Source organism: Natator depressus, chromosome 1 (genome assembly GCF_965152275.1).
Source record: "Natator depressus isolate rNatDep1 chromosome 1, rNatDep2.hap1, whole genome shotgun sequence".
Lineage (NCBI taxonomy): Eukaryota > Metazoa > Chordata > Testudines > Cheloniidae > Natator > Natator depressus.
The window spans coordinates 117,905,869-117,931,466 of record NC_134234.1 but is presented as its reverse complement, the minus strand read 5'-3'; the positions used below and the strand labels follow the sequence as shown (position 1 = coordinate 117,931,466).

At 45.6% G+C, this 25,598-nt stretch overlaps 1 protein-coding gene across 4 annotated transcripts in view; it reads right to left on the bottom strand.

The window, feature by feature from the left end:
• Nucleotides 1-25,598, bottom strand: part of CRACDL (CRACD like) — a 95,549-nt gene that overhangs the window by 51,165 nt on the left and 18,786 nt on the right. For 2 of the 4 annotated variants that reach the window (XM_074965197.1, XM_074965216.1), the window contains exon 1: nucleotides 3,402-3,672. The exons of 1 other annotated variant lie outside the window; for it this stretch is intronic. The gene's annotated coding sequence lies outside the window, so the exon portion shown is untranslated. Of the gene's footprint in view, nucleotides 1-3,401; nucleotides 3,675-25,598 lie in introns of those variants that run through there. One more of the 4 variants, XM_074965226.1, reaches the window with a different exon arrangement.

Below are 25,598 nucleotides of genomic sequence, written 5' to 3'. Positions count from 1 at the left end.
CCACAATTGATTACATCTTTTCAGAACTTTCCAAAGCCAGAATCTTTACAGTCTTGTGATGTGAGAAATGTGTTTTGGCACATAAGCCTGGATAAAGAGGCCTCTGTCCTGATGTACTACCAGCCAGGAGAGCTACTGACATGCCAGCGTGGTGCACTTGAGAAAGGACTGGGCATAGCTATTTTGCAGGAGCAGTCAATTGTGTATGCCAGCACAGCCCTGTCAGAGATTGAATGGGGATATGCCCATAAGGAAATAGAGCTTCTGGCTGTGGCATCTGGAGTGGAGCAATTCCGTCAGTACACCTATGGCCATCCAGTAATAGTCCAGTCAGCCCACCAGAGCCGTCCTTAGCAGGGTGCAGGGCCCGGGGCAGAAGTGACAGATTAATCTCTTCTGGGACTGACTGCGCTGGCCAATCGCACCGGCCCAGGGAGCCCTCCAAAGCACAGAGTCCAGAGCGGTTGTCCCGATTCGCCCTACCCAAGGGATGGCTGTGCACAAACCCCTAGAGACAATCCACGGCAAAGCACCTTCATAGTGCTCCCAAGGGATTGCAGCCGAGGTTTATGAGCCTCCAGTGCTACCAAGTAGAGATCAGACTGTCCAGGATGATCACTGGTGTTAGTGGACCCCCTGAGCAGGACATATATACCCAGCATCAATGAGTTGCGGGAAGGGGATCAGGACACTGAATCCATTAACACACAGCACTATCGCCTAGTTTCAGCAGTGAGGCGAATGGAAATCAACGAGGCTATGGAAAAGAACAGGCAGTCAAGAGAGCAATCCTAGCCAGGTGGCCAGAAGATAAAAGCCAAGTACCGATAGGAGCAGAACCATATTTGCAAATTAAAGATGAGCTGAGCGTCCAGGATGGAATCATATTTCGAAAACAGGACACTGTTGTCCCTGCTCGTTATGTATGGATGTCATGCAAAAAAAATACATGCCTCACACCTGGGCACTGAGAACTGTCTTAGATGGGCTCAAGAGAGTGTTTACTGTCCAGGAATGAATAGACAAATCCACTCCTTGATAGACGGGTGTGATGCCACCAGCCGTGTGATTCCTGCCAGCAGAAAGAGACTCTGTTTCCACATGAGCTGGCCACCTGACTATGGGAGTGGGAGCAGACTTATTTATCTTCAGGGAAATCCACTTCATTACATTGGATTACTAGTCAAATTCTTGGGGGGTTAATGCCCTTCCTTATATAAGAAGAAAGTCAGTAATTTGCAAAATGAAGGCCCACTTTGTGAGATATGGCATTCCAGAGCCTGTATTCACGGACGATGGACTCCAGTTTGCCTTGGAAGAATTCAAGGAAGGTCAGATCCCTTGTTAGCATTTTTGGCACACAGGAATACCCCATCACAGGGGTACCAAAACAGTCCCGTGCAGGCACTGACGGGACAAAGGATCAAAACTCTGCTACCAATGAGGGGAGACCTGTTGCAGCCAGAAGGATGGAGACACCACTGAGTAGAGATGGCCATCAATCAGAGAAAGCAAGCACTAGAATATGACTAGCCAGCCAAAGGCCTACTGGTCCTGGAGATGGCACTCCTGTGAGGATCTCGCCATTAAAGAGATATCAGAGTGGACTAAAGGAGTCATGAGGGGTGCAAGGGCACCCAGGTTACACAAGGTGACTACACAAGAGGGACAAGTGATGCGAAGCAAAAGGGGGAACTCACAAGCCAGAAGACTACACCCAGAGAGAGCCTACAGAGATCATGACAGAACAGAGAGACAGAGAACCATCTGGAGGCCAGCTCCACCAGAGCCCTGCATGGGAGCATATGAAGATTCTTTTGTTACTAGCTTCCCTCACAAAATGTTTTGATGCTGGTGAAGTAGTAACAGGTTCTTGTCACTTGCAAGTTAATGACACATCCCTTGTACAGGAGAGGGTTGGAAGATTCTGTCACTGGCACAGCACAGCAGAAGTATTAAAGCACTCAGTCAGCTAGCTTTCCCCCTCTCTTCTCTTGGTCACCCCAAACACAGATGCACAGCAGTGCGACGTTACATACTTGGGATGGGGTTGTTTGTTTCTTTTACAATAAACAACGTTCTGACACACAGAAAAGTCATGGCAAAAGATAGGTCCTGTGAAAGTATTTTTTTTTAAAAAGACACAAAGTTATTTTATATGCCTTAGGAATTCATGCTTAAACTTTGCAGGACGTATTGTAGTGATAATGAAAGATTTGGGACCCCGGGATCAGAATCTAGATAACCAGGTCAAAATTTTTCAAAAGTGGCCACTGTTCTGGGTGCCCCATTTGAGACCTCTTGGGCCTGCTTTCAGGACTGCTGAGCACTGACAGTCCCCGCAAAAGCAAAGAGGAACTGTAGGTAATTAGCATCTCTGAAAATCAGTTGGCGCACGTCTCAAATTGAGTGCTCAAATTAAGGAATCCCAAACTGGAGACCAAAATTTAAAAGCTGATTGCAAGTTAAAGATTTCCAGTCTTCAATATCCATTGCTCAGATTGTGTGGAAATCATTATAAACTCACATGCAAAGGAACTGCAAATACATAGTGAGGGCACATACGCCAAAGATACAGGGCCAGGCCCTCAGCTGGTGTAACTCGGCATACGTCCACTGAAATCAATGGCGCTATGCCAATTTACAACACCTGAGGATCAAGCTGTGTAGGCTGCTAAAGAAAATTAACCTGCACAAAGTTAGAGGTATATGTTTCCAGATTTGTGAAAGTAGGATTTTCTGTGAGAAACAGCCCTTTAGGAAACTGACTAGTCACATAAGAATCAACAACGGGCAAGGGTTCTGGTATATATTTCATGGACTTTAGTGCACATTAATAATTTAAAAGAAAGGAAGCTAGCACAAGAAGGGCAAAATAATTTAGTTCCTAGGTATTTTGAGAACAGTGCATTGTCTGTTTTCCTTTACTAATAAGTTTCCACGAGCGAGGTAGACATAAAAAGCAGCAACATATTTTCAGCTTTTAAATACAACAGGCAACGCATGCCAGTGACTGCAAACAACACTTAGCTAGAAAAACTAATAATTTCTCATTCGGTAAACATCCTACTATGTATAATAGCCAACTTCAGTGAGGACGTGGCAACAATAACTCTCAATCACTTAAGGATTTTTCATTAGTAAATTCGACAGTAGATTAACTAGAGAAGTTTAAAGGTTGTTTTCTGCACTTCATAAAACAGAAGCAGCAAGCAATGTGGGGAGCCAGCTCGTGTTTCCACCTAACTATTTTTCCTTACCACCTGATGAAACTTTAATAAGTAAAAAGGCAGCGCAATATTTGCACAATTCAGTGTTGTTCAGCTGAGTAACCAAGAAACATATGACAACACAGGAAAATTAACCTTCAAGCCAATCAAACATGAACTTTAACTGCTTACCTGTATATGTACTTGTTTTGCCAGATTCAATCTAATACAAAACGTTGCTGGTGTAACAAGAAAAATCCCTCACTTAGCCAAACACAGGCACTTTTAAGTTTATATGAAAGGATTCTGAAGATGTCTTGATTCCATTTGACTTGTGCGACACATCATATACCTCAGGAACAACCAGACACCATGCTATGCCAATGAGCTTCTCCCAAAGTATGAGTTATTAACACTGCCCTGAGCCCTGCACCAAATGATCCCTATATCTGACGCTGGACAATTCAGTCAAAAGGAGAAAGCACCACTATCCCAGAGTTGCTAGGAAACAGGGAGGGAGTTCCTGACCTGAATTCTTAGCAGAGTTTGATGTTGCCCAGGAAGCTTAGGTTCTGATGACTTCCTCGAAAATACAGGAGATAAATAAGCACACACAGATCTTCCAGAGAAAAATTTATCATTGAACTTTTAAAAGATAGCAGCAAAGACAAATATCAGGTGCAAACATCAATAAAACCGCTCTGTAACAGTAAGGAACCACTCATGAAAGCATTAAGCTTATTTGTAAAAATCTATGGTAAATTTGCTATTTTCTTTGCCAAAAAAAGTTGTGGAAAAATCTGATAAGGTTAAAATTTCCCCTTCACTAATCTAAATGGTGGCCAAATTACTTTGTTATAGAAAATAGAAAAAAACCCCACACACCCCTCCATACGAATGCAACATTAACGCTAGTGAAGTGAAACACACAAAAATCAGGAAATACAAAAGTAAAGGTTCCAATTGCTAAATAAATTGGCCCAAATATCCCTCACTGTAAAATATATTAAAAGGCATTCTAACACTCTAAATGCTGTACTCTGGAATATGACATACGTGCAATGCAGGCAAATTAATGTTGCCACAAGAACATTTACTTTTGCATTTCATGCATTTAAATATTAAAGGCCACTACCTCACAACTAAAAAGAACAGGAGTACTTGTGGCACCTTAGAGACTAACAAATTTATTTGAGCATAAGCTTTCGTGAGCTACAGCTCACTTCATCACTGTATCAATTATTATATTTTGCATTTAATTTCCTCTGTGTGCGTACTGAAAACAAATAAAAGCGGGGGGGGGGGGGAGAGATGAGAGGAAGATTAAGAAAAGAGGAAAAGAACCCCACAGTTACCTTTTTCCTAGATGCACCAGCATGTTTCTTGTAAGGGCTACTAAAGGACTTCTATGAAGCACATATGCCTTGAAGTTCACAACTGCGCCCCAATCCTGAACCAGCCACCTAGCTGTGCACTGCACAAATACATAAAAAGGAAGAAGGTATCTTCCCAGTGAAGGATATTCCCGCCCAATGGCTGGAGTAGCTTCATGGGACCTCACACAGTAAATCCTGAGGAGGATGGCCTTCACACAGCAATTTCTTCAGCCCTATTCAGACCCTTTCCCATCCCCCCTACATAGTCCCGTACCCAGATATTTCCCTCATTTCACAGGAGATCTGCATTAGTTCCATAGACTATGACCAAGCTTCCGCACCTGTGAAGGAGAATACTTGATTTGCTCCTTCATGCATGTGAACTTTAAGGAGTGTGCCTTGGAGGAATGGTATGGTATTTATAAGAACCACACGGAGGCCTCTGTCAAGGAACAGACTGGGGACTCCATCCCTGGCTGGGCTTAGAAGCAAACCCTTTCTCTACCAGAGCAAGAAAGCCATTTCCTAGCTGGGTAGGAGAGAGGCAAGTATGGGAACCCATTCCCCAGCTAGGGCAGTAGATCCAAATGTCTCCCTAGATCAGAGGTGGGCAAACTACGGCCTGTGGAACCGTCCTGCCGGGCCCCTAAGCTCCTGGCCGGGGAGGCTAGCCCCCGGCCCTTCTCCTACAGTGATGTTGCCGCGATGCCAGTGCTCTGGCCTGCTGCTCCTCCTGGGCAGCGTGGCTGGCTCTGGCAGGGCTGCGAGCTCCTGCTGCTCTGAGCAGCATGGTAAGGGGGCAGGAGGGTTGGATAAGGGGCGGGGGATCCTGGGGGGCAGTCAGGGGCCAGGGAGTGGATAGGGGTCAGGGCAGTCAGGGGATGGGGAATGGGGGGGTTGGATGGGTAGGGTCCCAGGAGGGGGCGGTCAGGGGACCAGGAGCAAGGGGGGTTGGATGGGTTGGGAATTCTCAGGGGGGCAGTCAGGGGACAGGAAGCGTGAGGGGGGCAGATGGGGGCGGGGGCCAGGCTGTTTGGGGAGGCACAGCCTTCCCTACTCAGCCCTCCATTCAGTTTCGCAACCCCGATGTGGCTCTCGGGCCAAAAAGTTTGCCCACCCTTGCCCTAGATGCATAAGCATATTCTGTGGCATAGAAGATTTGTAAATACATTTGTGGGCTAATAATCACACAGTTAAAAGACTCTGACAAAGGGTATGAGAGCGCTATCAGGGTGGGGGGCAGAGATGTGCAGATTATGTCTGAAAAACTCCAACTATGCTCTCAACTTGTGGGGTTTTTTTTAATGTGTTCATCTTATTTTGCATGCATTTGTATCTGGAAGTGCAAGTGAAAAGTTTGTGTTGTTCTCAAACATTGGTAACTTTGTTAATTTAAAACACTTTTCCTTTTCAAAATTAGCAAAGTATATGCTCCCCACTTACATGCTAAAGATCCAGTTTCAAACTTTAGCCTTTAAGATATTTGACTTTGAGGAGGGGAGGAAGTAAAGAATAGTTTACAATGAAAAAAAGGACAGGAATAGCCCAAAAGCAGAGGCCCCCTGAACTCCCGCAATGATGCTACACCAGCGTTATGACACCTCCAGCAGATGGTCACAGTCTTGCTCATAGTGTTTCTGTGTTTCACTAACAAAGTACCCGCAAGCTGGTCAAAGCAACGCAATTGAATAAATGATCATTAGCCTAAAGAAAAAAATGAGTATTTGTTCCTGCCTTATTTTGGAAATTTTAAAAATTACTTGCTTGTGCACATTGTAAAAGAACAACTGAAATTATTATTGTTTAACAATGTATATTGTTTTAGAAATGCAAACATTTTTAAAAAAAATTAATCATTACTCAGCTGAATAGTTATTTAAATGTAAATTACAGCTAGTAAAATGGTATATGCCAGGGGTGGCCAAACTTACTGGCCTCCAAGCCACATACGACAATCTTCAGAAGTTTGAGAGCCAGGGCACACCTTTGAGAGCTGGGGGTTGGGGCTTCAGCCCCGCTCCTGCTGAAGCCCCAAGCCCTGGCAAGTCCACCCTGCAGGGCTGAAGCCCCAAGACCCCCTGTCCCCGCAGGGCAGAAGCCCCCTCCTGCACCACCCTGCTGCAAGGCAGAGGTCCTAAGCTCCCCCTCCCTCCCCGGTCTGGTAGGTGGAGAATGGGGACTGGGCTCCACGAGCCTCACTTTAATGGTAAAAGAGCAGTATGTGGCTCATGAGCCAGAGTTTGGCCACCCTTGATATATGCTGACATAGAATATTTTAATGCAGCACATACACCGTATAAAACTTTTTACACTGTTTCAGCACAGCAATTTGGAGCCTGAACCTCCTCCATTAATGTCAGTCCATGGAAACAGAATTAGGCCCTTAAAGACCACTGTTTAGCAGGCAGTGGCTTCGAAGGGGTGGCTTAATTACAAAAGCCCCGATTCAGCAAGATATTTAAGTATATGCCTCAGTGAAATCAACAGGACTACTTATTGCTTAAAGTTAGGCACGTGCTTAAGTACCTTTCTGAATACAACCCAGAGCCTGTTTGTAGGAGAGTAATGGTTCTTTTGCTCATTTTCCCTGTCTCACCCTTCTTCAAGAATTGAAGAACTCAGTGACTATACTAATGCCATCCTGGGGCTGCTTATAATTCCAAATAAAATAATCATGAATGATGCCCTGGCACATGCAGTAGTGAGATTCAAATTAAGCTAGATTTTTAAAAAGCAACAAGAGAAAGCACTTACGGTTGACTGTGCAATATCTGGAGCAAGCAGAGTACAAAAGTCAAACCTTAAACATAACACTTATATGCTGTTAAAGAAAACCTGATACGCATGAATAGAAATATTAAATGTAAGCCAAAGGTCACAGATTTGCATTTGAGTCCATTAAGAATACAATTTAACTACTGTGGGTATTTTTAAATCATCTTTTTAAAATCAAAAGGCCATTTTAGACATTGAATTAACACAGATTAATCAGAATGATACAGGGATTCAAGGATCCTAGTTACTGAAAATGTGTCTGAAGTCTGTATGCTTTGCAAGTGAAATTAAGAATGGATCTGATTTCAATAAATTTTTCCTACACTTTTTCATCTCAAAATGTGCAACAGAGCTAAGTAGCAAAACAATCAGACAGTAAATGGCAGAAGTCACACAAAACACTGGTGAAAAGGCATGTGGTGAATAAATGCAGTCAGTCATGAGGCCAGCAACATAGAACAAGAGAAATTTAAAGGCACAGGTAAGTAAGATTTGAAAAGAGATGGAGGATCTGGGAGGCTGAGAGATAAAGAAAACTAGTTTTACGGGGTAATCAGTTCAGATGCGAAAGGGAATTCAACAGTGGCAAGTCTGTAGGAAAGGGAGAGAGAGGAGACAGGTACCAGATAGGCAGAAGTTGTAAGAAGTGGAGAAGAAAGGGACAGGGATAGTGAGGAAGGCTGAAATAAATCCACAGGGATTTTTACAAATGAAAGCATTATTTCTACATATAGACAGGAGAGAAATTTTGAACTGGATCTTGAAATGGATGAGGAGTCCATGGAGGTGTTTGACAAGGATGGCAATGTGGAAGGCAGGTGGCAGAATCCAATGACCCCATCTCTGTGGAGAAGAGGATAGCTCAGTCTTCATGCCCAATCAGTACCTGGCCACTTAGACTGTCAGCAAGGATGCCAATTACGACCATTTATAGTCCTATCTAAGGCCTTGTCTACACTACAACAGCTTTTGTTGACAAAACAGTGGATGCACACACCCTACAATGCATCTTTTGGCGCAAAAATGCCTTGTTTTGGAAACAAAATAAAATCACCCCGGCGAGAGCCATAAGGCTTTTTGTGAAAAGTTTTGTCGACAAAGTGCCACTGTACGCACCACCCTTGATTATATCGCTGTAAATGGCCTCCAGGAGGTGTCCCACAATGCCCATCCTGACCGCTCTGGTCAGCAGTATGAATTCTACTCCTCTGCAGCCAGGTAAACAACCATCTGTCCCTCCTCCTTTAAAACCCTGGGAATTTTTGTAATTCCATTTCCTGTTTGCTTGGCATGGAGAGGTCTCATCGCATCTTCCCACGTGACCATGGTGGGCTATCGCACCAAACACTCTCCTGCTTGGACCACTGCAGAGCTGCTCAGTATTTGGGGAGAGGAGGCTGTGCAGTCCCAGCTGCTCTGGAACTGTAGGAATTTTGATACCTATGGGCAGATTTCTCGAGACTTGTGCAAAAAGAGCTATGACCAGGACATGGTGCAGTGAAGAGAGAAGATAAAGGAGCTGAGGCAGGTGTACCATAAGGCGAGGGAGGCAAAATGTCACTCCAGTGCTGCACCCAAGACCTGCCAGTTCTATAAGAAGCTGGACGCTACCCTTGGCACTGACCCCACCTCCACTGCCAAGACCCCATGGATACTTTGGCAGACCTGGAGGCAGCGGAAAGGGGACCTAACCCGGAGGACGAAGTCATCGATGAAGAGGTGGAGTTAGACAACAATTTGGAGCCCATCGTGGGGTCGCCCAGGGGCAGCCAAGAACTGTTCACCACTCTGGAGGTGTCTTGCCAGTCTCAGCAGTTGCTCTTTGGTGAGCAAGAAGCAGGAGAGGAAATGCCTGGTAAGTGGCTGTGGTTTGTGTAGTGCGGAGGTGGGTTCAGGGTATAGAAATGTACTAGGCTGGCTGTGTTCCTGTGCTCTGGACATTTCCCTGGGCAGCTAATCAGTACAGCAGAACAGGGTGTTGATGCATGCCGAGATCTCACGGGAACCCTCCAGAGAGATCTCCAGGAAAGTTCCATGGCAGAGCAGCTTTGTTCCTTCCCCCATTATAGGAAACTTTCCCGTGCCATTTGGCAATCACTTGTGCAGGGACCAAAGTGGCACACAGGCGAGCAGCGCAGGCACCGGGGGAGAAGCCACAAGTGTGTAGTAGATGTACCCTTGCTTCCCTGCTTACCCTCAGCAGTGAGATATCTACTACAATGACCCCCACCGGTGGAAAAAGTGTGGGAGAATTTAGAATTTTGTCCCTAGTCGGCTGCACCGCAACCCTTCCAGGGTGCTCTTTTCCCCATGTAGAGTGTCCCCTCCCCCCAGCCAACACTCACCATGGTTGGGCTGTTTGCCGAGATGTGTGCTTGCCAAGGGTCAGTGAGAAAGTGATTGTTATATTGCCAGAGGTGTAGCTTACTGAAATGTTTCAACACTGTGCATGAACGTAACAATCATGCTTCTGTGTATTGTTTCTTGTGCTTTTGGAGATGTGGCCATGAGAGGCACCCCCTACACACACCGTCAGAGTGTCTCTGCCAGATAAGAAAGCGCCCAAGATGGAGCAAAGAAGACATGTTCCGGGAGGTACTGCAGTTCTCCAATGCAGAGAAAAGGGAATGCAGGGAGTGAAGGGAAGCCGAAAGGCAGGACAGAAAAGAAAATCAGGAGTTTGTTAAGGGCGCTACTGTGTGGATGATTAAAGTCACGGAGGAGCAAACACGGATGTTGAAGTCCTTAATAATGCAGCAGACTGAGCAGATGTGTGCATGCTCGCCCTCCCGTTCAGCACATTCAGAACTCTTTTCCGTGCCCCCTCCCCACAACTCCACTCGCACAGTCCTTTCTGCTTTCTGGAACTTCTCAGTTTCCTGTTCACTCCACCCCTTCGGACAACTTTCAAAATGACAGCTGGACATACACACAGTTCTGAAAGTCTGCCCTTCCGTGGTACCTCTTTTCCCACCAAGCGTGCGCGCGTGCGTGTCTGTGTAAAAAATTCACAGTCTGTGACCTATGACTCTTACTATAAACACTCCTGACTAAATCCTTAGCTGCCCTGGCGCTGCTGCCCTGGGGGCCCCCGGGGCGCTTCTGCTCTGGGGGCCATGGGGTCAACTCCACTGGCCACTGCTCTGGCCACCCCTGGGGCCATGCTCTGGTCGCTGCTTTGGCCACCCCGGGACCACTGCTCAGGCAGTCCCTGGGGCCAGCTGCACCAGCAGCTGTTGGGGCAGTTCCCAGGGCCAGCTGCCCATGGCTCCCTGCAGGGTGGCTCCAGCAGCGGCCGGTGTGGCTGGCCCCAGGGATGTCTGAGTAGCTGGTCCAAGGGCTAGTTGCTTGGGCAGCCCTGGCATCAGCTACACTGGCTGCTGCAGCTGCAGAATTTCATGGAGGTCGCAAAAAGTCACGGAATCCGTGACTTCTACGACCTCCCTGACAAATTTGCAGCCTTAACGATAACTAATCTTTATTTGTGTCCTACAAATTGAGATAGCAGGCTCTACCAAGACATACAAAGGCACTTTAATAATTTGCTTACTGGAATTTAAGGCCCCGAATTTCACCACTGCTTCCTAGGAAAACTACATGTAATGTAACATTGCAGTACCAAATCACAGAGATGTGCATAACTGGTTCTCATTTTCAAAGTGTTGCCTCAAAGCCTCCCTGATTCAAATTGCCCCCCTCTGATAGCCCTGATATCTGGCTGCTCAAAATCAGCAGTCAGGTGGTCTACCTTAGCACTCCACCCCTGAGGAAACCTTTCACTCTTAGCTTCACAAATATTATCAATGTACAACACGTGGCTATGACTATGGGAATCTTATCTTCACTGAGGTCTAACCTGCCATAAAGGCATCGCCAGCATGCCTTTAATCTGCCAAAGGCACAGTCCACAGTCATTGAGCACCTACTCAGCCTGTTGTGGAACCTCTCCTTACTGCTATCCAGGTTTCCTGTGTACGGTTTCATGAGCCATGGCTGTAAGGGGTACGCCGGGTCTCCCAGGATCACTATGGGCATTTCAACATCCCCCACTGTAATTTTCTGGTCCAGCAAGAAAAAGTCTCCACTTGCAGCTTTCTGTACAGACTGGTGTTCCTGAAGATACGTGCGTCATGCAACTTCATGGACCACGTTGCATTGATGTCAATGAAATGCCCATGGTGATCGACAAGTGCCTGAAACACCATGGAGAAGTACCGCTTCCATTTGATGTGCTCCGTCGCAAGATGGTCTTGTGCCAAAATTGGAATATGTGTACCATCTATCACCCCTTCACAGTTAGTGAAAAAAATTTCTGCAAAGCTATCCAGGATTTCATGCATATTTCCCAGAGTCATGGTCCTTCATAGCAGGATGCGATTAATTGCCCTGCACACTGGTGTTAATGCAGCCCCAACGGTTGACTTCCCGACTCCAAACTGATTCATGACCAAACAGTAGCAGTCTGGAGTCACCAGCTTCCACACTGCAATCGCCATGTGCTTCTCTACCGATAGGGCAGCTCTCACTCAGGTGTCTTTGAGCCGCAGTGCTGGGGTGAGTGCTGCACACAGTTCCAGGAAGGTGACTTTCTGCATCTGAAAGTTCTGTGGCTACTACTCATAATCCCAGACCTGCACAACAATACAATCCCACCATTCAGTGCTCGTTTCCTGAGCCCAAAAGCAATGGTCCATCATGTGCAGCTGTTCCGTGAATGCCAAAAGAAATCTAAAGTTGCTCCTATCCATATCACACAGCATGTCAGGCAACTGGGAGTCTTCTTCAGTTAGGAACTTCATGATTAACTGCACTATCATCTGCGATGTGCTAATGACAGTTGTCAGAGCATAGGAGAGCAATGTGTGATCCATCCCAGAAGGAGTATAATGTGAACATGCAATATTGACTTTTATTATAGCGCTTTTTCAGTGTCGACATAACTTTTCTTGAAAAAACCCTGTAGTGTAGACCAGGCCTAAATGTAATCTAAATTCCACAAAGACCCAACAGAAATTTAACATTTTTTTCTACAGAAAAAAAATTGATTTATGGAATAAAAACTGATAATTGGCACCAAAGCAATTAAAACAACTGGGTAATAAATGATTTTTACAGAAATTAGGAAAAGGATTTGGAGGGAAAAACTCACCTGATGTCATGAATTTGTTATTTTCCATTCATCAGAATATTTTCTATGTTCACAACTTGAGTTAAAGAGGGAGAGGGGGAAGAGACAGGGTGGATTGGAGAAAAGCATTGCTCTTGTTAAAAATAATGCATCAGCTCAGACTCTGGTGTAAACTGGCATAGCTCCATCGACTCTGATTTACACCAGCTGAGGATCTTGCCAAATGTACTGAATAATTATGAGAGGAGAAGAAGAGGAAGTTACTCACCTTGTGCAGTGATTATGGTTCTTTGAGATGTATTTCTATGGTTACTCCACTGTAGGTGTATCTGTGCCCAGGTGCCTCTAATTGGATATTTAGGTAACAGCGTCCATTTGGCCCACACATGCTCCCTCCCTCGTGGTCTGCCTCGAGGATAACTAATGCTGCATGGGCGAACCACCCTCAGTTCCTTCTCACCGCACAACCCCTTGGCAAGAACTCTGAAGTAGAGGGGAAGGGGGGGCGTTGTGGAGCACCCATAGGGACACATCTTGAAGAACCATCATTACTGCACTAGGAGAGTAACTTCTTCTTCGAGTAGTGTCCCCATGGGTGCTTCACTATAGGTGACTCCAGTATGCCCCATGGAGGGCTGGGGATTCGGAGTAGAGTCTGTTACTGACAGTAGTATTGTGGAGCCAAAGATGGCATCAGAGGGAGAGTCCCGAGTAGTTGTATAGTGATCCATGAAAGTATGGGCGGAGGCCCAGGTTGCCACCCTACAGATTTCTGAGTAGAGGACATCTTTAACAAACGCGACCGAAGTGGAAATGGATCTTGTGGATTGGGTCAGGATCCCTAATGGAGGTAATAGATTACATGCACAGTAATAGTGATTAATGTAATTGGAGAGTCTTTGAGCTGATATTGCAGAGCCCTTGGATCTTTCCGCAAATGAATGGAAGAATCTGAAGGTGGGGACTTCCTAAAACCTTAGTCCTGTCCAATTAAAATACCAGAGCTCTCCTAACATCCAGCATATGTCATGTTGACTCCCTGTTGTCATGATGTGGTTTTGGAAAAAATATAGGGAGGTGAATTAGCTGGTTCATATGAAAGATGGAGGGTACATTGGGGAGGAACTTGGGGTCTGGCCTCAAGATGATTTTGTCTTTTAAAAAAGACTGTAAATGGCAGGTATGCTATCAACACCGCTATTTCACCGATCCTTCATGCTAATGTAATGGCCACTAGAAATGTCATCTTCATGGACAGATGTAACAGAGAGCAAATGGCCAAAGGCTCAAAATAACTGCACCAGTGGTCAAGTCAAGATTCTCAGAACTAGATTGAGGTCCCAGGTTGGAGTGGGTGGTCTGATGTGCAGGAAGAAGTTTCCAACGCCCTTAAGGAATCTACGGGTCGTTGGGTGGGCGAATACTGAGCATCCGTTCACTGGATGGTAGAAGGCCATTATGGACATTAGATATACTTTAAGTGAGCTAAGAGAGAGCCCAGGTCTTTGAGGTCTAGAATATACTCTAGAATTAAAGGGAGGGAGGAAGAGGTCGGTTCCAATTGTTTGGAATTGCACCTCCTCGGAGCATTCACTCTTTAAGTGTTGGAACCAAGAAGGATCTAAGCCTGGAGCCTGAGGATCCATAAGGTGGGGTGAAGAATCCATCCATCCTTTTGGGAGAGCAGGTGAGGAATGGTCTGAAGAGGAATCAGAGGACATACTGCCAGTTGTGCAAGATATGGATACGAAACTTGTCTCGGCCAGGAGGAGGCAATCAGTACAACTTTTGCTTTCTCTCGCTGTATCTTTAACAGGATCTTGGACATCAGAGGGAATGGGGGAAAGCCGTAGAGTAGCTCCCTGTCCCACGAGAAGATAAGAGCATCCCACAGGGACTGTTTCCCTAGTCCGGCCCTGGAACAATAGCGGAAACATTTTTTGTTCCAGTAAGTAGCAAACAGCTCTTTTGTCAGGGTTCCCCACAGGTCAAATATGTCATGAAGCCCTGAGGGGTTCAGTCCCATTTGTGGTCATGAGAGACATTACAACTGAGACTGTTGGCTATCACATTTGTGTCCCTGGCAGGTAAGCAGCTGAAATGAGCACATTGTGGTGGATGCACCAATTCCAAAGTTTCAGTGCTTCTGTTCAAAGGGACGGTGATCTGGCACCCCCTGTGGCAATTTATGTAAAACATACAGGTTATATTATGTGTCACAACTTTTATGTGAATATCCCTGATAAATGGGAGAAAGCATGTACAGGCATTTCTGATGGCTCTTAATTCTAAAAGATTGATATGGAGAATTGCTTTTGTGGGAGACCACTTGCCCTGGACTTTGCGATTGTTTAGGTGGGCTCCCCAGCATATTAGAGAGGCATCTATTGTTAGAATCAATGTTGGTGGGGGCTGTGCAAATGGAATGCCTGCATGGACGGTGGATGGTTCTTCTCCAAACAAGTCCAGGGAGCGTTTGACCCTGGAGGGCATTGATAGCGGCTTGTTTAACCTGTCCTTGTTTGGAGAATAGGCAGATCTTAGCCACATCGGCAAACATCTCATGAACAACTGGGCATGTGGAGTCACAATCGTGCATGCTGCCATGTGCCCGAGAAGCTGGAGGCAATTCCTGGCCAGCATATGTGGGCTGGCCTGGACTGTCTCTATGAGATTCGTTAGGGTGTTGGATCAGTGCAGCAGGAGGAATGCCCTTACTTGCACTGTGCTGAGCTCGGCCCCAATGAACTCCAGACATTGTATTGGGGTCAAGGTCGATTTCTGGGTGGTGAGCTGTGCACAGGCGTCTTGGTGGCCTGCAGGGCGTCTTGGAAGGAATGAGCCTTCAGACGAAGTTGTCCAGGTACGGGTAGATGACAATACGTAATGTGTGCAGGTGCGCCGCTACAACGGACAGGACCTTGAAAAATACCCTGGGTGTGGACGAGAGGCCGAATGGGAGCACTCTCTCCTGGTAATGGTCCTGCCCAAAGCTAAATCAGAGGACTCTCCTGTGAGGTGGTTGGATTGAAATGTGGAAGTAGACATCTTGTAGGTTGAGGACCAAAAACCAAACTCCTTGCTGCAGAGATGGAATAATGGCTGCTAGTGTAACCATCTTGAACTTCTGTGCCTTCACGTATCTGTTTAATGCCCTTACATCTAGTATGGGTCTCCAGACTCCCTTTGTTTTGGGGAATCAGGAAACGGACACCACTGCATGGAAGGGACTCTTGTCTGGGAGCGTATGAGCCTCTTGCACACATTAACGTGACCAGGGACAGCTGCCAGTGAGCCTGGTGACCACCCCAATGGGCAGGCCTGGGGGCAGCACAGCCACACCAGAGGAGCTGCCCAGGCTGGGTGCTGGCTCCTGCGAGTGCTGGTCCAACATGCTGCTGCTTTTACTGGTGCATCTATGGAAAAAAATTTTGTATCCATGCAGGGCTCTAATTACTGCCTCATCTGGCGAGGAGAAGGAGATGTTTGCCGGTGGGGCAGTTTCCACGTCCAGTCTGGCTTCCTGCTCCTCGAAAGTTTCTTCCTTGTGTTCCGGGGCTCTGGACACGGAAGCCATAGGGGAATGTCTAGTGGACTCTCTATGGGAGACACTCACTCAATGCCCAAGAAATGTGGGGCCTGTTGACTGCCCATGGATCCCAGGACAACCACGGGTGGGGGAGGTGGGGGGACATGGGTGGTAGTACCCACAGGTACCTGGAAGATTGAGGGTCGGAGTGTGGGTGCAGTTGGGGAGGTCCCTGATGTTGTAATGGTGGGTTATGGTGTGAGACCAGAGAGACATTGTCGTCCTGGTCACTATCAGACTCCCCGTTGGAGAAGGGTGGGACTGATCAGTGTGCAGGAGCCAAATGGCTCATTACTGCTGGGGACCAAGATGGGCTCAGTGCCAGAGCTTTAGTTCCAGTTAGCAGGGACTCCACCTCCTTCACAACCATAAAGTCCCTTGAGAAACAGAACTTCTGCAGGACCTTCAGGGATTGCCAGTGCTGACTTGCCAGTTCTGATGGCCTGTTACAGGAGGTGCACTCTGACAAGGACAGCTTTGAAGCACTCAGTGTCAAGGGTCTTTTTGTTAGTGCTGATTTTTTAGAGGCCTTATGGTCTCTGCCCTTATCTCTGGTAGGCGGTGCCGTTGCTTCAGTGCCTTTGCCCTTCAGATCTTTAGGCACTACAGCAGAGCTCATCACATGGGGTCCCTGAGATTCCTGGGTACCGTGCTTCGGAGGTGTCAGTGCCGAGGTGACCAAACCCGCCGGGGATCCCCTCTGGCTGGTCAAGGACTTGGCTAAAGGGCTTGCATCCTGTTTTCTGGAGGTTTTGTCGGAGGAGTCAGTTAACTTTCTCCACAAATTCCACCTTTATGGATGTTGAAGGCTCCGGGGATGATCTTTGTCCTAAAGAGGATTCAGGGCCAGGGTCAGATGCTGGCCTAAGAGCACCCTCCATGAGGGGAGGTTTTAACTTCAGCTCCCGATTCTTTTGGGATCTAGCCTTTAGTGTTGGCGGAAGGTGCACCTCTCTAACGCACCAGACACAACAAGAGTGTCCGTCTATGCACTTGAATTGCCTCCCTGCAGGACAGGCACCTCTTGAATTCAGAGGAATCTGGCATACCCCTAACAGGGACGATCCCACAGCAAAAAAGGCAAAGGGGGAACTGGTCAAAAGAAAAAAGGTTGGTTTTTTTAAAATAAAAAACAAAACAAAACAGAAGCTCTGAAGGTACTATAAAAGAAAAGGAAACTAAGAATCACAATGAACTATATATAGGCTACCAATAAAAAGAAAGTTAAGTAGTCAACAGGACTGCTACACGTTCTGTTCGAGGCAGTTGAGAAGGAACTGATGGGGGTTTGCCTGCGCAGTGCGAGATAGCCGTGAGGCAAACACTGGTACCTAAAGTCTCTGATTGGAGGTGGAGGGGTGCAGAGACACCCAAAGTGGAGCATCCACAGGGACATGACTCGAAGAAGGAAGGCAGGCATGCCAGTTAAACGGTTCTCTCATATGAGCTCTGCCTATATTCCTGTAACCATCATTAAAACAATATTAGGCAGGTTGGCGTGAGGTCTGAGTCCTTTCCAGAAGAAAATATTTATGAAGAATAAAACTTGTAGATAAGTAAAGTAAGGGTTAGAGAGATAATGAAACATATACATTTCCAAAAACATGCATACTTCACTAAAAAGAAATGCTTCGTAAACTAGACCCTTTAAAATAGCCTGCTTTTATCCTCTAAGGTCAAAATCTGCCATCCAAATATCTATCGAAAGGGATAGCTTTACAGTAAATTGAGATATTACATACTCCAGTCACATCCCAGCATACATCACTAATACAGTACTGAGAAATCTCCTGGTTGTTCAAATCCAGAATGAGCCGTGTGGAGCACTGATTCACACTGATGAATTGTAACCAAGCAACACTGACATTTTCACTCTAGTCTGTTGTTAATCTGACTTGGAAAGAATAGCCACTCTTGGTCATCAGAAGAATAGCACTGAAAACCTGCCAAACTCTGAGTACCCCAATTAAAGAATTCCACCGTTCTAACACTAGCTATGGAAAATCTTTAACCAAAATGTAATAGAAATAGACTGTTGCCTCTCTCTCAATAAAAAGATAATGACATGCTTGACAGCAGCAAATAAATTCCTGTTGGTCCGTGAGTGTCTCATAAATAATCTTTACAGCTGGAGTACTTCAAATTTACTTAACACAAGAAAAGCAGGGTGATGAATTATTCATCTGAGCAATGGGTCAGAAATACTGTCTTTTTGTTAGCTCAGTTATTAAATGTGAGGGGAAAATAAAGACGACTAGACTTTCTTTTGACAACAATAACTAACCAGTAACACAACAGATGAGACTCTGAAATGAACTAGGTACTTGAAAAATACTAGAAGTAAGAGCTTGGTTTTGATTAATTCTAAATCTTGGTATAATTATTAATGTGAATGTCTGAATTTAGTTACTGTGATGAAAAAATCCATGTTAGTCACCTTCTCTCTTATGACATGTTTATGAACCTTGCTGGCAACAAAGCAGGGGCCAAATGTACATTTTTGCTCTTTTTAGCACTGGATTTTTATAGAGGTCAGAACTGTTGTCCTTCTGCTTTATACTGCTTAATGCTACATGTACAGATAACAGGAAACAAAGTTCACATTGTAAAATGTTCACCAGTTGGCCATTATAGGAATAACTTGCGAAGAAGATATGCTCCATCAATAAAACTGTCTATTCAGGTTCTCCAGTACTATTCATGGTATGTTTTCATCAGGTAAAAGAAATATGGCAGAGAACTATAATGGTCATGCATTAGATAAAAGTTAACGAAAAACCTGACTCTTGTTTTGACAACTTAAAAGACATACTAGCAGTTGGTTGTATTTCTTGTCTGTTGTAAACGTGAAATGACAGAAATGCTAACAGTCCCCCCTAGATCTCTGTGCTTCAAAATCAAACTGCTTGAAACTGAAATAAAACAGCCTGAAATCAAGCTTCCAACAAGAATAGGAAGTGTTGCACTCATGTAAAACACAATTTCCTGTCTCATTGAATTCTTGTTTAAAAGTTCAGACACAAAATAGCACCTTGCCCCTTTCCTGTGAATAAATATACCAGAATGAAAAGTAACAAAACTATTACAGTATTATTTTATGAGCAAAGAACGATAAGCAACTTATTCCTTTTATTTATTAAACTTTTCCTTTTTCTTCCTACGCGTTAGTTATAACAGACAAATGAAATAGTGAAAAATATTTCTTCAAAATAGGATTGTAAAAATGTGTATCAGTTTTACTAATCCCTTTCATAATTTTGAAAATATACTAGGTCACATGCAAGCCTCTCTTTTCCTCCTCCCCTCAGTGAGATGACGACTAACTTTTCTTCATAAATTAGATTCTTCAGATGGGGTGTTACATTTGCATCCTATACATTATTCTTGTGCTAGGGTGAGCAATATTGTATATCACACTCCATATAGGATACAACCAGCGGCCTAAAACGTCAAATTTTGTTTCTTGTTTCGTATTCTCTACCAAGGCTACCTAGTGCTTTACTTGTGATTTCTTAATGCTGTTGATGGTTTCAACCTCCATAAAACTTTCTAACAGTCAAATTCTACCCCATATGAGGTGATGAGCTCCCAGTGACTTCAATGTGGTTGTACTGAGTACCTGGGGGCAAAATTTGGCATTACGCTCTTTTATATGCCAGATGGTTTAATTTCCCTGGACTGGTTCCTTGCCCTCAGACTGATTCTTTTACATTACATTTGCCAACTGCTGGTCCAATCACTTAAATGATGCACATACTTTTGAATCTAGTTGTATTGATTCATTTTTGTCATCGGTTCTGCCTCTGAGTGGTGTGGCAGGCCGACAGCAGATATGTGCAAGGCTATACTTCAACAATGGTAATTCTCTTCTCCTCACTCCTCTGAAGGTGGCTGTCCAGGAGAGCAGAAGGAAAGTCATGAGATGGAATTAAAAATAAAGCCAGAGTGAAGAACAGAAATCTAGATGAAATAAACAATGTTGTCCCAGTGGCAGTGAAGAGGAAGCACAACCATTAGTGGTGTGTATCCTTTTATAGCAGAGGATGTCATGGTATGTTGCACATCAGAGCAAGGAGCACAAAAATGCACATATGGGTCCAAGAGAGATAAGTGCTCTATTATTGAAAACCCAGACTTGATGCTGCAGTCAGCCATTCTTCTGAGTTTAGTGAGACCAATATATTAACTCTTTAAGTGCCTGCCAGCACAGAGGATTTGAAACCAAGTTGTTACTGAGCGGATGCTGTGTGCACGTTATCTGTTTTGTTAATTCAGATTGTAAGCTTTTAGGGCAGGGATTTGTTTCTTGTGTTCATATAGTTCCTACACAATGGGGCCCCTGTCTTGGTTGAGTCTTCTAGGGGCTACTATAATACAAATAAATAATAGTAAAAATGTTGTGATATTCACTTCACTTTCAGATCTTTTCAGTGATGTTGTCCCCGCTGTGCACACAGTGTTGGGACACAAACTAAAAGGTCCAACATGGCTTCAGAGAAACTGTATCCACAACAGCACTCTTGAAAATTAAACTTTATAATCCTTTCATTATTGGTGTCCCCATAACAGATATCTTAAGAGAGAAAAACAGACACTTATTGTGGTATTTCCATGCCACAAAAGAGTTACTGTTTATCCCAAGCAGCAATCACAAAATTAACTACAGACTAATGCTTCAGAAATCCTGGTTTACCTGACTGCTTCTCTGTATGGTTCAAGGAGTACATAAAATTGTCTTTTACTGTTTTTTCTTCTGCATTTTCTGGTGGCTTATAGACATCTGTCCAGTGTAACTGCTGCAAATTTTACATTACACATGAAAGTATGTTAACAACATGGGAAGCCGCAGTAGACTCCCTGAAGATTTCTTAATATTTAGGTAAAAGAACTTTACACAGTTGACTCAAATTTTCCACGGACTTCTGACCTCAGATATGTTATTGTTGCCCCTTTTCAACCCAAGCAGCTAGTCAAAGTTTGGGGCCCTGGGAATGTTCCAGTGGGGAGTAGAAACTGATGATGGAGTCTAGTATTTCCTTTGATGCAATCTGGTTTATTTACAAAGCTTGTACCAAATCCTGCTTCTGTGAATGCAGGAAGAACCAAAAACAAAAAGGAGCAGTTCCTCAGCTTCCAAGCCCAATCTTCTTTCAGCCAGCACCCCCGCCCCAGAACCTTCCTCTAGACTTCTCCCAGAGTCACACTGTGATTACGTGATGCTGCTTCACTTTCTCTCTCTCCTCTCAGGATATGTCTATACTGCAGCTGCACTAGTGGCCCAGCTACAGCACTGCAGCTGTGATGCTGTGGCACCGTAACATAGGCTCTTCCTACGCTGACAGAAGGGGTATTTCCATCGATGTAGTTAATCCACCTCTCCCAGAGGTGGTAGTTAAGTCGATGGGAGAATTCTTCTGTCAACGTAGCCACGTCTACACTGGTGGTCAGGTCGACCTAACCCCTTCCCCAGCCCTGATCCTTCTCTCGCTCCCCACCCCCCTGCCCCAGCTCTGATCCCCCTCTAGCCCTCTGAACTCCTCAATCCCAGCCCGGAGCCCCCTCCTGCACCCCAAACCCCTCATCCCCAGCCCCACCCAAAATCTGCACCCCCAGCTGGAGCCCCCGGCCCCATCCTGGAACCTGCACCCCCCAGCCCGAGCCCATACCCCCTCGCACACCCCACCCCCCCTGCCTCAGCCCAGAGCCTCCTCCCATACTCTGAACCCCTTGGCTCCGCCCCCCAGCCTGGAGCCCCCTCATGCACCCCAAGCCCCTTATCCCTGGCCCCACCCCAGATCCCACACCCCCAGCCAGAGCCATCTCACATCCCAACCCACTACCTTAGCCTGGAGTCTCCCCCCTCACCCTGAACTCCTCATTTCTGGCCCCACCCCAGAGCCCTCACACCCCAACCCCCTGAGCCAGCTTCGTGAAAATGAGTAAGTGAGGGTGGGTAGAGCAAGGGACAGAGGGAGGAGGAATGGAGTGAGCAGGGGCGGGGCCTCAGAGAAGGGGCGGGACAGGGGTGGGGCAAGGGTGTTTGGTTTTGTGCGACTAGAAAGTTGGCAACCGTAGTAGCCCTGATCCAATGCTGTAACCAAGGACATCAGACAACTGGGGAAGTTTAGTTAATAATTGTTATAAGCTAAGTTTAATCTTGTTATAGGTTCAGTGAAAACCTCATTGAAACTGATGCATGAATTCATTGAAACAAAATCATAACATGTTTTCCAGAGACTAAACTTAACTAACAAGGCATTTTCCTATCTCATACAAGAAAGTCTACCTCAAGTTCTTTCCCCAGCATTTGCAAGCAGTTTGGCTGATACACCCTCTCATAAGACTGCTGACAGTTTGTCCTCACAGACTGAAGGGTACCTACAGGTTCATAGTTTCACATTTTCATTTTATTACCCCTAACCAGGATAACTCCTGCTGTTTACCTCTTCCTATTAATTTCCTCTCTTTGAAGATTTCACACTCCTGTAGTAGCATTCGGCTTAGACGTGTGAATGAAGGCCCATTGTGAAGCATACAATATTTAATTTACATGTAAACAGACAGAGACAGATAAACATTTCTTGTCTGAAAGAAAACCTGCTTTTCACCATTGCTGGTGACCAGTCCTAGATACAGACCTTAAGAACACAATTTTCAGTGCACATACATAACTTATACAACATCCGTACATGCATTTCACAATGATATTGATGACCAGTGTGACACAGGACTTCCTTAGAGACCTCACATGACATTCTTGAGTGAACTAGAATGGTAATACCAGCCCTAGAGGATTTCTTTAGCCCTTATGCTCCTCTTATGGCCTCTGCCAGTTGGCATCAAGAGGTCCCTGGGTCACGACTGTTTCTGAGCTCAGCTATAAAAAGAGAGAAATAAAAGGCCCAGAAAGGGACAAAGATGTATCCAGGACTAGGTTTCTTATGATGACCATATTGCAAAGATTATGATTATTTAGCATGAAAAGGAGCGTTTGAGGGGATATGATTGAGATATTTAAAGTTATGAAGGATACAGTGAAAACTGAACAGTCACTTAATTTTATCTTGACCCCAGATACAAGAACAGGGATAACTCAAAATAATGCCTGTATAGTGGGGCAGCTGCCCCACTCTGGTGTGGAAGAGGTTAAAACAAGCCAGAGAGGCTGCGCAGAGCCGCAGCCAATCCTGGGAGGGCTTATTGAGTGCCAGTCAAGTGGAGGCTTGAAAGCAGCCAATCAGGGCCAGGCTAGGCCCTATAAGAAGGCTGCAGGGCAGAGAGCAGTGCAGTCTCTCCCTGGAGGGCAAAGGGAGAAGAACTGGCTCTTAGAGAAGCACTGAAGACAGAACAGAGCTGGGCAGGGTCAGCAGAGGCCGGGAGAGCTCTAGGCTAACGACTGCCAGACTGGGGCCCTGACACAAAGGGGCAGAGAAGCTGCTGGGGATATGGGGAAGTGACCCAAGGAAGCAGGCAGAAGAGGAGAGTTGGAGGAGGGCAGTAAGTGACTGCCACTAGAGGGTCCCTGGGTCAGGGCCCAGAGTAGCGGGTGGGCCTGGGCTCCTGCCCTTTTCCCCCCCACTTGCCAGTGATGAGAGTAGCGAAGCCAGACTGCAGTTTGCCGTGGGAGGAAGGGGCTAGACTAAGGCAAGTGATAGAACCAGAAGCTGCCGGTCCCTTGGAAGTGCGGGGGAGAGCCAGCGGAGTGGGCACAGCCAGAGAGCAGTGTCCAGAAGCGGACACCGCGGTCTGGGAGTGATGGGGGTCTGATGGTGAGGACGGTGGAGACCGAGAAAGTAACAGAGGGCGAGACACCTCTCGTGAAGGCATGCTGGTGAAAGAGCTAATTCCCTAACCAACCAGCAGGAGGCGCTGCTGTGGTGAGTCTGCGCCCCATTACAGCCTGGTACAACAGGAAAATATAAAAGGAATGCTCCCTTGCACATGTGTATTCAACTGGAATTGTACTATGGAATTCACTGCCATAGGAAGCACAGCCGTTCAGAAAAATTCCAACAAAGCATTTTTGGTTAGAATACACAAATTCATTGAAATCAAAACATTTTGTGGAGATGGATCCATTTTGAATAAGTTCCAGGGGAACCCAGGCAGGTTCCAATTCAAGAGTCCCAGATTAGACCCAATTCAGCAAAACATTTAAGCACATGATTTAGTCCAACTCTATTCTGCAATGCACTTAAGAATGTGCTTAACTCTAAGCACATGTTTAAATCCCACTGATTTGGTGAATGGGGTGGATTTCTGAATCAGGGCCTTAATGTGTTATCTTTAGGTGTCTATAAAATAATAAACGGTTTAACCAATTGCCTTAAAACTTCACAGAAAATCTTTGGGCTTGTTCTATGAACACTACTTACACTGACGGCTGGTCTACATTAAAGCTGTAAATTGATCTAAGTTATGCTTCTTCAGTTACGTAACTGAAGTCGACGTAACTTAGGTCAACTTACAGTGGCGTCCACAATGCGCTGTGTCGGCAGGAGACGCTCTCCCACTGACTTACCTTCCACTTCTTGGGGAGGTGGAGTACAGATGTCGATGGGAGAATACTCTGCTATCAACTTAGCTTGTCTTCACCAGACTCGCTAAATTGATACCAATAAATCAATGTGCCAATTTAGCTAGAAGTATAGATAATCCCCGAGATGTACTTATAGAATAACAGAAATGTAGGGCTGGAAAGGACCTTGATAAGTCATCAAGTCCAGCCCCCTACGCTGAGGCAGGGCCAAGTAAACCTAGACTATCCCTGACCTGTGTTTGTCCTACTTGTTTTTAAAAGCTTCCAATGAGGGGGACTCCACGACCTCCCTTGGAAGCCTATTCCAGAGCTTAACTGCCCTTATAGTTAGAAAGTTTTTCCTAATACCTAACCTAAATTTCCTGTGCTGCAGATTAAGTCCATTACTACTACTACCTTCAGTGGGCACAGGGAACAATTGATCACAGCCCTCTTTATAACAGCCCTTAACATATTGGAAACCTGTTGTCAGACACCTCCTCAGTCTTTTTTTCCCCAAGACTAAACGTGCCCAGTTTTTTAAACCTTTCCTCACAGGTCAGGTTACTTATTTACATGGGTTGTCCCAGTTCTTCATAACATGAGCAAGGTATTCAGAAACTGACCTTAAATTTGCAGAATTTAGCCAATATTTTGATTATGTATAACTTTGGCTAGCAAACTGGTTTGGCCTGAAAATAGCCAGCTGTACTCCAGAGGCTAAGAAGAAGTTTCTGCAAAGTGTGAACTTGGAAGACATATGGTTGGAAGGACAGATACCAGCACATGAGCCAGATTTTCATGTCTTTCATGGCATTTAACCATGTTAAGGGGGCATGATCAGTGACAAGCTTGAACAGATTTCCCAGGACGTAATATTGGAGAGAGTCCACGGCCCATATCATGGTGAATGCCCTCTCCCCAAGGAACAGCTTGCAGCTCAGAGTACAAGGTGTTCCTCTCCATTTGTTTCCTGGGACAATACTGTGCCAAGTCCCACCTC